Source organism: Archocentrus centrarchus, chromosome 12 (genome assembly GCF_007364275.1).
Source record: "Archocentrus centrarchus isolate MPI-CPG fArcCen1 chromosome 12, fArcCen1, whole genome shotgun sequence".
Lineage (NCBI taxonomy): Eukaryota > Metazoa > Chordata > Actinopteri > Cichliformes > Cichlidae > Archocentrus > Archocentrus centrarchus.
The window spans coordinates 16,030,979-16,040,411 of record NC_044357.1 but is presented as its reverse complement, the minus strand read 5'-3'; the positions used below and the strand labels follow the sequence as shown (position 1 = coordinate 16,040,411).

At 39.2% G+C, this 9,433-nt stretch overlaps 1 non-coding gene across 1 annotated transcript; it reads left to right on the top strand.

Moving 5' to 3' along the window:
• Positions 1-7,706: 7,706 nt before the first annotated feature.
• LOC115789866 (small nucleolar RNA Z122) lies at positions 7,707-7,798 on the top strand. Its single transcript, XR_004020740.1, has one exon. It is a non-coding gene; the product is annotated as a small nucleolar RNA Z122 (small nucleolar RNA).
• The last annotated feature ends 1,635 nt before the right edge of the window (positions 7,799-9,433 follow it).

The window sequence follows — 9,433 nt, the reverse complement described above, 5'->3', positions numbered from 1 at the left end:
ATATTCTCATAAAACAAAAATCTCAAAAAGAAATAAAATTTATGTATTCCTCAAAAATGTAAAACTCTGCCCTTAAAGCCATGATGCACCGTATTTCATTTTTATCCTCAGGTATTTTTGAGTTATACACAAAGACTTTAGTTTTTAAAAAGACATTTTTGAATTTCACAACATACTTCCATTTAATTTATTGTATAATCATTTGTGATGGATTATTTATTGATTTCCTCTGAGCTCCTAGAAAGAAGTGTTTTAATAACAAATGAGTCAGATCAGAAGGGGCCTTTACAGCACCATCTCCCTACTGTTGTGGCTGCAGATGCAATGTTCAGGCCAAAGTCTCACTGGATCAACTAAACTACATTCATGACTTTGAAAAACAGTCACATATTAGATTTTTAAAAGCATCTTTGCTTATTGTGACCTAAAATACAGTGAAAAGCACATATCTCTCAACATTAATGTACCATCCGATCCCTTTCTCATCAGGACATCAAATTAAATCAGAAGTAAGTAATTCAGACATGGTGTGCAGACATACTTTCATCAGTGAGGTCAGAGAGATCATATTTAATGACAGATTTGATTATATTCCCCTCACAGAAACCAGACTAGACCAAACAGGAGACTCAGAGGCTGAGGGAATATCAGTGTGCTAGGCAGGTAGTACAGAATAAAAACAAGGCTGTGGACATTGCACCCTTTGTCACAAAATGGCATTTTATTTATTTTTTTATTTCAGCATCTCATTGATTGCTTTGCTGATACATATTTCAACTATTCACCTGTTATGGGTCTTGTATATTCTTGGTAAACAGTGAACTCAGAAGATGTCCAGTGACTCACAGCTTTTATTAACGATACAAACCACACCGAGGAACCTTGTGGAATGCCCTCTACAGGCAAATCCTGATCTGTCATTTTAGTAAACAGAGTTTTCCATTTTCTGAGTGGAGTTTGTGACGGTCATGAAATCATGATCGGCTCAGAGTCATTTACAGTATTTACAAATGAGTTCTGGAGGGTATCTGTCTTTGTCAGGCAGAAAAAAAACATGACTTTCTTGCACAGATATTTGACTTCTGTAATGACATCTTTCAGGGGTTTTTGGAAAGAAAAAGAAAGAAAACCACACACATTTTCTTCCTATGACATGATAATTTGTCTGAATGGTGTTTTGCTCTGCTTACAGTAATCCCATCTATTCTAATCTGTGACTTCTCAACACAAGCCAACAAATGTCCCAGATATCTCAGCTTCAATGAGATTTATACAGAGACTTTCTAGTTTTAGCAGGCACACAAAACCACACGAGATTGTTTTTGATAGTCACAGCACATTTAATTATCTGGTACTTGTAAACATCTATAGTTTCACGTTTCAAAAACAAACATGACATTAATGGCAAATGGCATACACAGCAGAAAAGACATGACTGCATGGTTAGTCGTGATGGAAGTGGTTGTGTGACTGAGCCTTTAGTCACAGCTTCAAAGGCAGAAGTGGTGTTTGGGGTGAAAAGCACTTACTGGAATCCAGGGTGTCCCGGCGGATCTGTGGGCAGACACGCATACCTTGTATACTTGATCCAAAGCTCTGATCCCAGTTTATGTTCTTAATTGTTCATCATCCAACCACATTCCTCCCAGCGTTTTCTCAGTTCTGTTAGGAAACACATTCGTGTGGTTTTGCTTAGGTGTAAAAAGGCAGAACAATGTTGGTTTCTCCATGTTGAGCAGGTTTTGGTAAAAACAATTTAAGGTGTAAACCAAAGCATTTTTCTAATCATCAAGGTGTTTTTCTCCATGACAAGACTTAAAACATATCTAAGAGACCATTAAAAGACATGGTTTGATTTCCAAGAATTTCATTTTTTTCTTTAATTAAATATTCAAAAAAATATTTCTTGTTTTTCCTACTGTTTGTGGCAGGGCAAGCCCATTAGCACAACAGTTTTATTGCATCTTTCTTTTTTGTTTATTTACGGCATGTTAAAAACAAAGGTTGAAATCCATTCACTTTCCTCTGCTTAGTTAGTCCAGGACTGGCTGAAGTCTATCCCAGCAAATCACACCTACAGACAATTAGGAATGAGCAATTAACCTAAACCCATGCATGTCTTTGGACTGTGGGATGAACCCATGCAGACATGGAGAGAACATACAGACTTCACACAGAAAGCCCCCCAGCACTTTCTTACTGTGGGGCAACAGTGACAACCACAGCACCACCGCACCACTCGAAGTTCCATATGGTGCAAACAAATCAGGTTTCTCAAAGTAGCACAAAAGCAAGAACGCAAATATTAACAATACAAAGTCCACTATGCTAATGAATGATTGCAGAAGTCAACCTATAATCCAGTATGGCATAGTAGTCTATTTTGAATCAGTGCTACAGCAGGCACTAGTGCCTGAGTGTTTTTCCTCAGGTTTGAAGCAGATTGTTTTAAATGACTTGTTTCAGACCTACATTTGAATTTTCCAACAATTTATCTTAGGATTGCACTCACTAAGGATGCAGTCAGAATGGCAGGACATTAAATACACATATGTTTTCTTAAAGTTTCCTCAGCCCTTTCTTTTAAACCAGTGTTTTAGTTCAGGCAGTGTGAATAACATGGAAAGACCTACGTAATAAAGCCAACAACTCCTCCTGCTGAATAGTCATATCAGTCGTTGCTCGTACCCCCTGAAACAGCCAGTGTAAGCATTTCTGTAATTGATCCTGTTAACAGATCACATCAAAGACGACACTTTAATGGAGAAACTGTGATGCTTCATTTCTTTTTAAGGGTCTATCACAAAAGGTGCCAGATGTAACATAATTTGCTTGGCTGGAAGTTGAACTTGTGGGCCTCCGAAGTTAAGAGTAAAATGTCAAATGCCAGACTTCACTGATAAGTTATTTATTTTGCCAAATAATCATGGACAGTAAAATAAAACTGGCCTAGTGATAAGAATCATCATCCCCGGCATGCAAGTAAAAGACAGGGTGGGAAAATGGAAGAAATATTGAGAAGAGTCATCAGAGGTGTGTTATGGAGCTTTATTTGGGGGGAAAGCACACAGAGACAGGGATTTAATTAATCAAATTCTGGTACAAAAAGCATTAAAAAAATATATATATATATGGATTGACATTTCTTTTTTGCATTTTTGGCTACAGCGGCTTTTATCATCAGTGGAGAGAGATAGGAAACGGGGGAAAGACACAGGGGAAGACACGCAGGCAAATCGGCGACGGGCCAGGACGTGAACCCGCGCTGCCCACACCACAATGCGGCATATGCATGTGGCCGCCGGCCTCACCACCAAGCCACCCAAGCGGCCTGGATTGCCATTTCTGTGTACTTCTTGATCCTACTGCCCATATCATTATTACAGTTCGATGCACAGTTAATATTAGGGATTATTAAACCAGTAAAATGTCTGAAACCTAAAACAAAAGAACTGTTTCAGTGCTCGTTTGTCCATACAGCTGCAATTACCATGCCTGTCACTGAAGACTAAAGGCCTGACAATAAATGGCTACGGAGGAGAGCAGCTGTATATGTGAAAAGCAATAGCAGGTCAACTCACTCGGGCTGTCATGTGTCCATAAATCAGCTGCAGTTTCTTTGTCTCATATATCATCACACTGGACCTCAGACACACACCTGCTCATTATCAGAGGATGACTAAACTCGCTTGCACTCCTTTTCCATTAAGTTTGATCTTCGTCACATCAGAAAATGGACAGGGGACAGGGTTTGGGTCAGCAGCAAAACCAGAATTAGAATAACAGCACATCAAGAGAAAGAGAGGATGAAGGAGTGTGAAGGAATGCAGCTGTTCAAACAGCTCTTTGATTTAGTGGTCACAGCGGACAGTGTGACTCACTCTGGCTCAAACACCATGGAGATCACTCAGACGTTCATCCCTCCGGTCCGATGGTTTTCTGCTCCCTACTGGTCTGTGTGTGTGTGTGTGTGTGTGTGTGTGTGCGCGTGCAGTGCCTCAACATGGTATTAAGGTTAATGTTCATGCAGTGTACTTATGAAGCTTGGAGCCACCTGAGGACAAAAAGCCAAAGTCAGCAAAAGAGCTGATGTACAGTGGTGTGCAGAAGTCCTGATCTACTCATGTCTTTATATTTTGCTTCCAAGGAGCTCAACTTTTGTCCATCCATCCATCCATCCATTCGCTTCCACACATCCTGTTAAGGGTCACGGGGGGGCTGGAGCCTATCCCAGCTGTCATAGGGCGAGAGGCAGGGTACACCCTGAACAGGTCGCCAGCCTGTTGCAGGGCTAACACGGAGTGACAGACAACCTTTCACACTCACATTCACGCACTCAGTCACACCTATGGGCAATTTAGATTAGCCAATTAACCTAACCCCAGTAAGTGCATGTCTTTGGAATGTGGGAGGAAACCGGAGTACCCGGAGGAAACCCACGCAAGCACGGGGAGAACATGCAAACTCCACACAGAGAGAGGGAGAGGCCTGGGCCAAGGTGGAATCGAACCCAGGCCTTCCAGATGGTATTCTAACTGTGAGGCAACAGTGCTAACCACCGCGCACCGTGCTGCCGCTCAACTTTTGTAAAAAAAAAAAAAATTTTAAGTGATCTCAAGCAATGGTTCTCCAGGTTTTCTGAAGGTCTCTCAAAATTTTCTTTGGACATTGGCTCCTTTTTCACTCATTTTCTGTCCAGTCCTTGATTGTTTGTTAAGCCACTTAACACTGACCTATGAATCATTCAACAATAAAAAAAAAAAAGCATCTAACTCAAGGGATGAACCAGTGCTGTGTCTACACATAACAGACAACTTAGCAAAGAACCAATTTTAAATTGTATCTTTAGGCACTTTGTCATCAGCAGCTTGTTGCAAAAAAATATAATTTGTTCCAGTTTCTTTAGTTGAATGAGAAAAATACCAACTATAACATAGTTTGACATATTTTCCTTAAGAAATTTGAGGAAACTGGGCAAATGGAGGATAAAGAAAGAAGTTTCAGGCCTAAAAAACTTTTTAGAGCAAATGTACAGTATCTGAAAGTCATGTCCTTAAGAAAGAGGACAAAACCCAGCAAAGATCTGACACAGGACGTGGACCTTCAGTTGACCATTGAAGCCTGATCAGAAATGATTTCAGTGAAAGGGGTGGCAGTCAAGAAACCATATTTAAGAAAGAGAAACGGGGGGGGGGGGGGGGGGGGCTGAGGTATGTCAAATTACAGAACTGGATTGAAAATCAGTGGCAGCAGGTCTTATAGAGTGATGAATCCAAATTTGACATTTTTGGTTTAAATCTTTATCAGTATGTACGGAGGAGGTCAGGAGAGAAGTAAAACAGTGAATGTCTCTTTTTTTTTTTTTTTGCCTGATGTGCTGTATTTACATGTGTATGTTTGCACATTTCAATCAATCACTTCTCAATTTTCCTCGCAAAATATAAGGAAATGAGGGGTGACTCAAGACTTTTGTACAATGCTGTAACATGTTGTTTAGGTGCTTGTGATAGAAAATAAGAGAAAAACAGAAATTTAAGGATGTGGCCATTTTGTAGATTTGCTTTGCTGCTTTCAGTTGAAAGTGTCCCCGCATGTGCAGAAATAACCCACATCTCCAACTGGCATTCATTGTTATAAATAAATAAATGACTAAATGGGTATCAGTAGTGAAGGCCACGTACTGCTGCTTGGAAATGAAATTTTTTTTCCAAGCATGCGGTTGACCAAGAACATGATATGGTACATATTGGTTTGTGACAAAGATACAAATCAATATAAAAATAATGAAATAAAATGAAAGTGGTTAATATAGCACAAAAGGGTAATAGTAAAGGGCTATGGATTCATGTAGGGAAGAAGTGTTCTGTTTGTTTACTGAACTCTCTAACCTATCACTCAACCAAAGGCATTTTAACAAGCCTGTGATAAGGCCAATAATATGACAGAAAAAAATAAATCTTCATGGCAAATGAAAGCCTCGTGTCTCCAAAAAGCATCGCCTGCTTGGACCTTTTTATAAACCGCAGGCTTTTTCACACAGCAGCTGTCTGTCAAACTGATCCCCTCAAACTCTGCTCGGTTCTCCTTTCTCACAGGGGTCAACACAATCCAAAGAGCCACTCTGCCTTCCTTTCACTCTCTGACTGTGTCAACAGGCTGAGCATGAGGTTTCAGTTACACCGGTGCACTTCTCACCTATGTTCCACTGAAGTCATGCCAGAAATGATAATGGAAAATTGGAGGGGTTGCCTGTGTGTTAGCTGGTGGGTTTTGTGCTTCGTGTGTGTGTGTGTGTCAGAGGGTGTGTGCCCACGGTTTTTGTGTGCATGTGCATGTCAAAATCTCAGGTCCCACCAGGCTTCAATCCAAAAGTGCCACCACCTGATCTGTGTGCCCCCGAGTGTGTGTATGTGTGTGTGTGCGTTTGTGCATCAATGGGAGCCTTGTGTTATCAGGCCTCTGCACACACCCACCAACCCCCCCCCACCAGCCTGATTGAAATGTAAATTGAAAGTGTCATAAAGCCTATATTGTCAGCCAAATGCTAAGTTATGAAGAAACAGTAACAGGCTCTTTCATTAAGGAAATGACAGCTCCTATTTGCTCTGATTTTCCTTTCAATGGAATGTTTCCGTAATGACTTCAATATTGAGAAACAGAGAGAAGAAAAAGGGAGAAAAAAAAAACATCTGGGATCAATGACAACATTTTCTCTGGATATTAAAAAAATGTTCTTACTCTGACAGCATTTGCTGTTAAGAGTAACAGAGTTTGTTTTTTTTTTTTTAAATGGATGTACCCTACTGTACAGTCTTCACACTATTACTTTAATGCTTCCACAGTCTCGAAGCGCTGACGTTGTTAAACTTTCAGATGTCTTTCAGAAATCACTCTATCCAAGCCAACGCCACACAAAGGGAACCTGTCATAAAGTTCAACCTTGTGACTTTTTTTTTTAATGAATTCATCTCTGAGTTTGTTGTATTTCAGAGAATGTCTGACCATGATGGAATTATAATGAACCAGACACTATGTATTTATGTTTCAAATAACAGAAGAAGAATTTGGGGCTTTTGTCTGATCCACACAAATTGATTTGTTTCCGTACTGCTGGTTAGTGTCTATTCATGATTTTCATGACTCATTGTCTGTCCCTGACTTTCGCTGGTCTCAGTTTTTCTCCTCTGATTTTTGGTAACTGAAGGGTAGCTAATGAAATTAAACAATCTTCAGCAGAATTGTCACAAAGCAAAGCGTCCACACTTTTCAGCTCATTTAAACTTAGTGTTTTATTGATTTTAATTAAGGTTTCTACAACATACGCAACATTTTCTCACAACAACAGTGAACGCTGGTGAAAACTGAAGAATTGCTGTGTTATGAAATGATATACAGAAAATTACACTTTGTTACAGATTTTGTTGGTAAATTGTGGGTACCAGAAATTAAAATTACAGTCAGTCAGGTCAGAGGGAGGATGCAATAATGTGCATTTGGAGTGAGTCACACAGCATGGAGGTAAACCTTTGCTTTACAGCTATGCACAAATTCCATTAGAGTAAGCTCTCAAGTAGGCCTAAGGCTGATGGGAATGTGTGTGTGTGTGTGTGTGGTTATTTTTAAGGCTGTAGGCTTACAGTTAGGCGTACAGTTCATCCTGGGAATGACAGCAAACAATGATATATGTCACTAAAAACCACAGTGCTGTCTTAATGTGATGCTAAGTAAATGTAGCAGGATAATCTTTGAAAGCATCATCTGAGAAATAAATAAAAATTTGTGTCAGTCTGATTAGGATCTGTACAAAATTTCAGTGAATAATTGATCAAAACACACAACTGTGATAAGTGCCCGTGCAGCAATCTATGCCACCATCAATAATAAATCTCATATTCTGGTGTTGTTTACAGTGCTTACCATATTTTAAAAAAATAACACACATAAAAGTGTGGTTAAACTTGCAAGAGCCAGATTTACTTTATTTTTGCAGCTCTGTCACAATAGAATATCATGATCCGTGCACCCTTTGGGTATACATACATATGTGCAAATATGCAAGTTTCTGCATATATTGCAAGTATTTTCCATTGAATAATGTATTATAAAAATGTGACTTGACCCAGAAATGCAAAATGATGTTATACACACACTGTGGACTATCATCTGTCCTCCTTTCAATCATACCATCGGTGTGAGGAGTAACCAGAGACGTGTATTTATATTGACTCTGGACCTCTGCCTTGACGCATCATGAGGAAGCACCCGGAGGCCGAGGTTAGAGCGAGAAAAAGAAGCTCTCAGAAATGAAGAATGGGACACTGATACAGGGAAGTTCCGATGTCCGCAGCCTCGAGGGGCACCCAGGCTTTGTTTCCCAGGCTGGGCTGACTTTGAGTGGGCAGATTCAGTTCATAAGACAAGCAAACACAGGGAATGAAAACTCACCATTATCCTGTTTGTCTAATGATCTGATGAAAGAAGCACTGTTGTAAAGAATTTAATGAAACAGCCAAGTAACATGCAATAAAACATTTTTTACTTGTGACCCGTTTTAAATATTGGAATGAGAGGGATTAAATGCTTTACGATAATTTTCTGTTGATTGATCACAACGAATGACACTGTCATCACTTCCTCTTGTAACCAAAATATCACGTTTAATCGATTTAATTATAAGGATTAATTTTAACAGCCAGTAATGGATTTATCTGTTCAGGCAACTAAATTTGAAAATGTGTTTGGTAGTTGATAACAAGAGAAAATAATGCAAAAATCAGAAGAGACCAGCAGCCAGTTTTATACAAGCTTTATTTACAATGTCATTTTTGCTGTGTAGGAAGCACATTTTCATCTGTAAGTCCTCATTGGACATGACTTTTATTTTCCTCATTCTTAAATGTCCATACACTTCTCATATCACCATCACATACTTATGTACATAATGTGTTTGTATACAAGCTATATAAAACTTGGCAAATGGAAGATTATTTGCTACTTCAATAAGAATTTTATTTTTCCCAATGAGTAAAAAAAACATCAAACACTGCACATTATGATTCTGACTTGTTAACAGCTCCCCATATTTTCTGTCTAATACAGTGTGAATGGCCACCATTGCAACTGGAAGTCAACTAATAATAAAGAATACTGGAAAGTCATTTTAACTTAAGCATGTTTTAAAAGAAAATGCACCACATTAGGACAGAGTTTTGTAGGATTACGGCTTTCCCCCCAAAAATGATTTGTTAATTTTAAGAAAAGAATGAGTTATAACTTCAGCTGTAGTTAATGATGCCACCTTTACTCTTGTATTGACAAGGAACTGGCATTGACAAGGTCTGAAAATAGCCTAAACTAGCTGACTTGATATATTATTAAAGAACACAGTGGCAACAAAACAGGAGCTGATGTCACAGGGATGAAGGCGATTAAG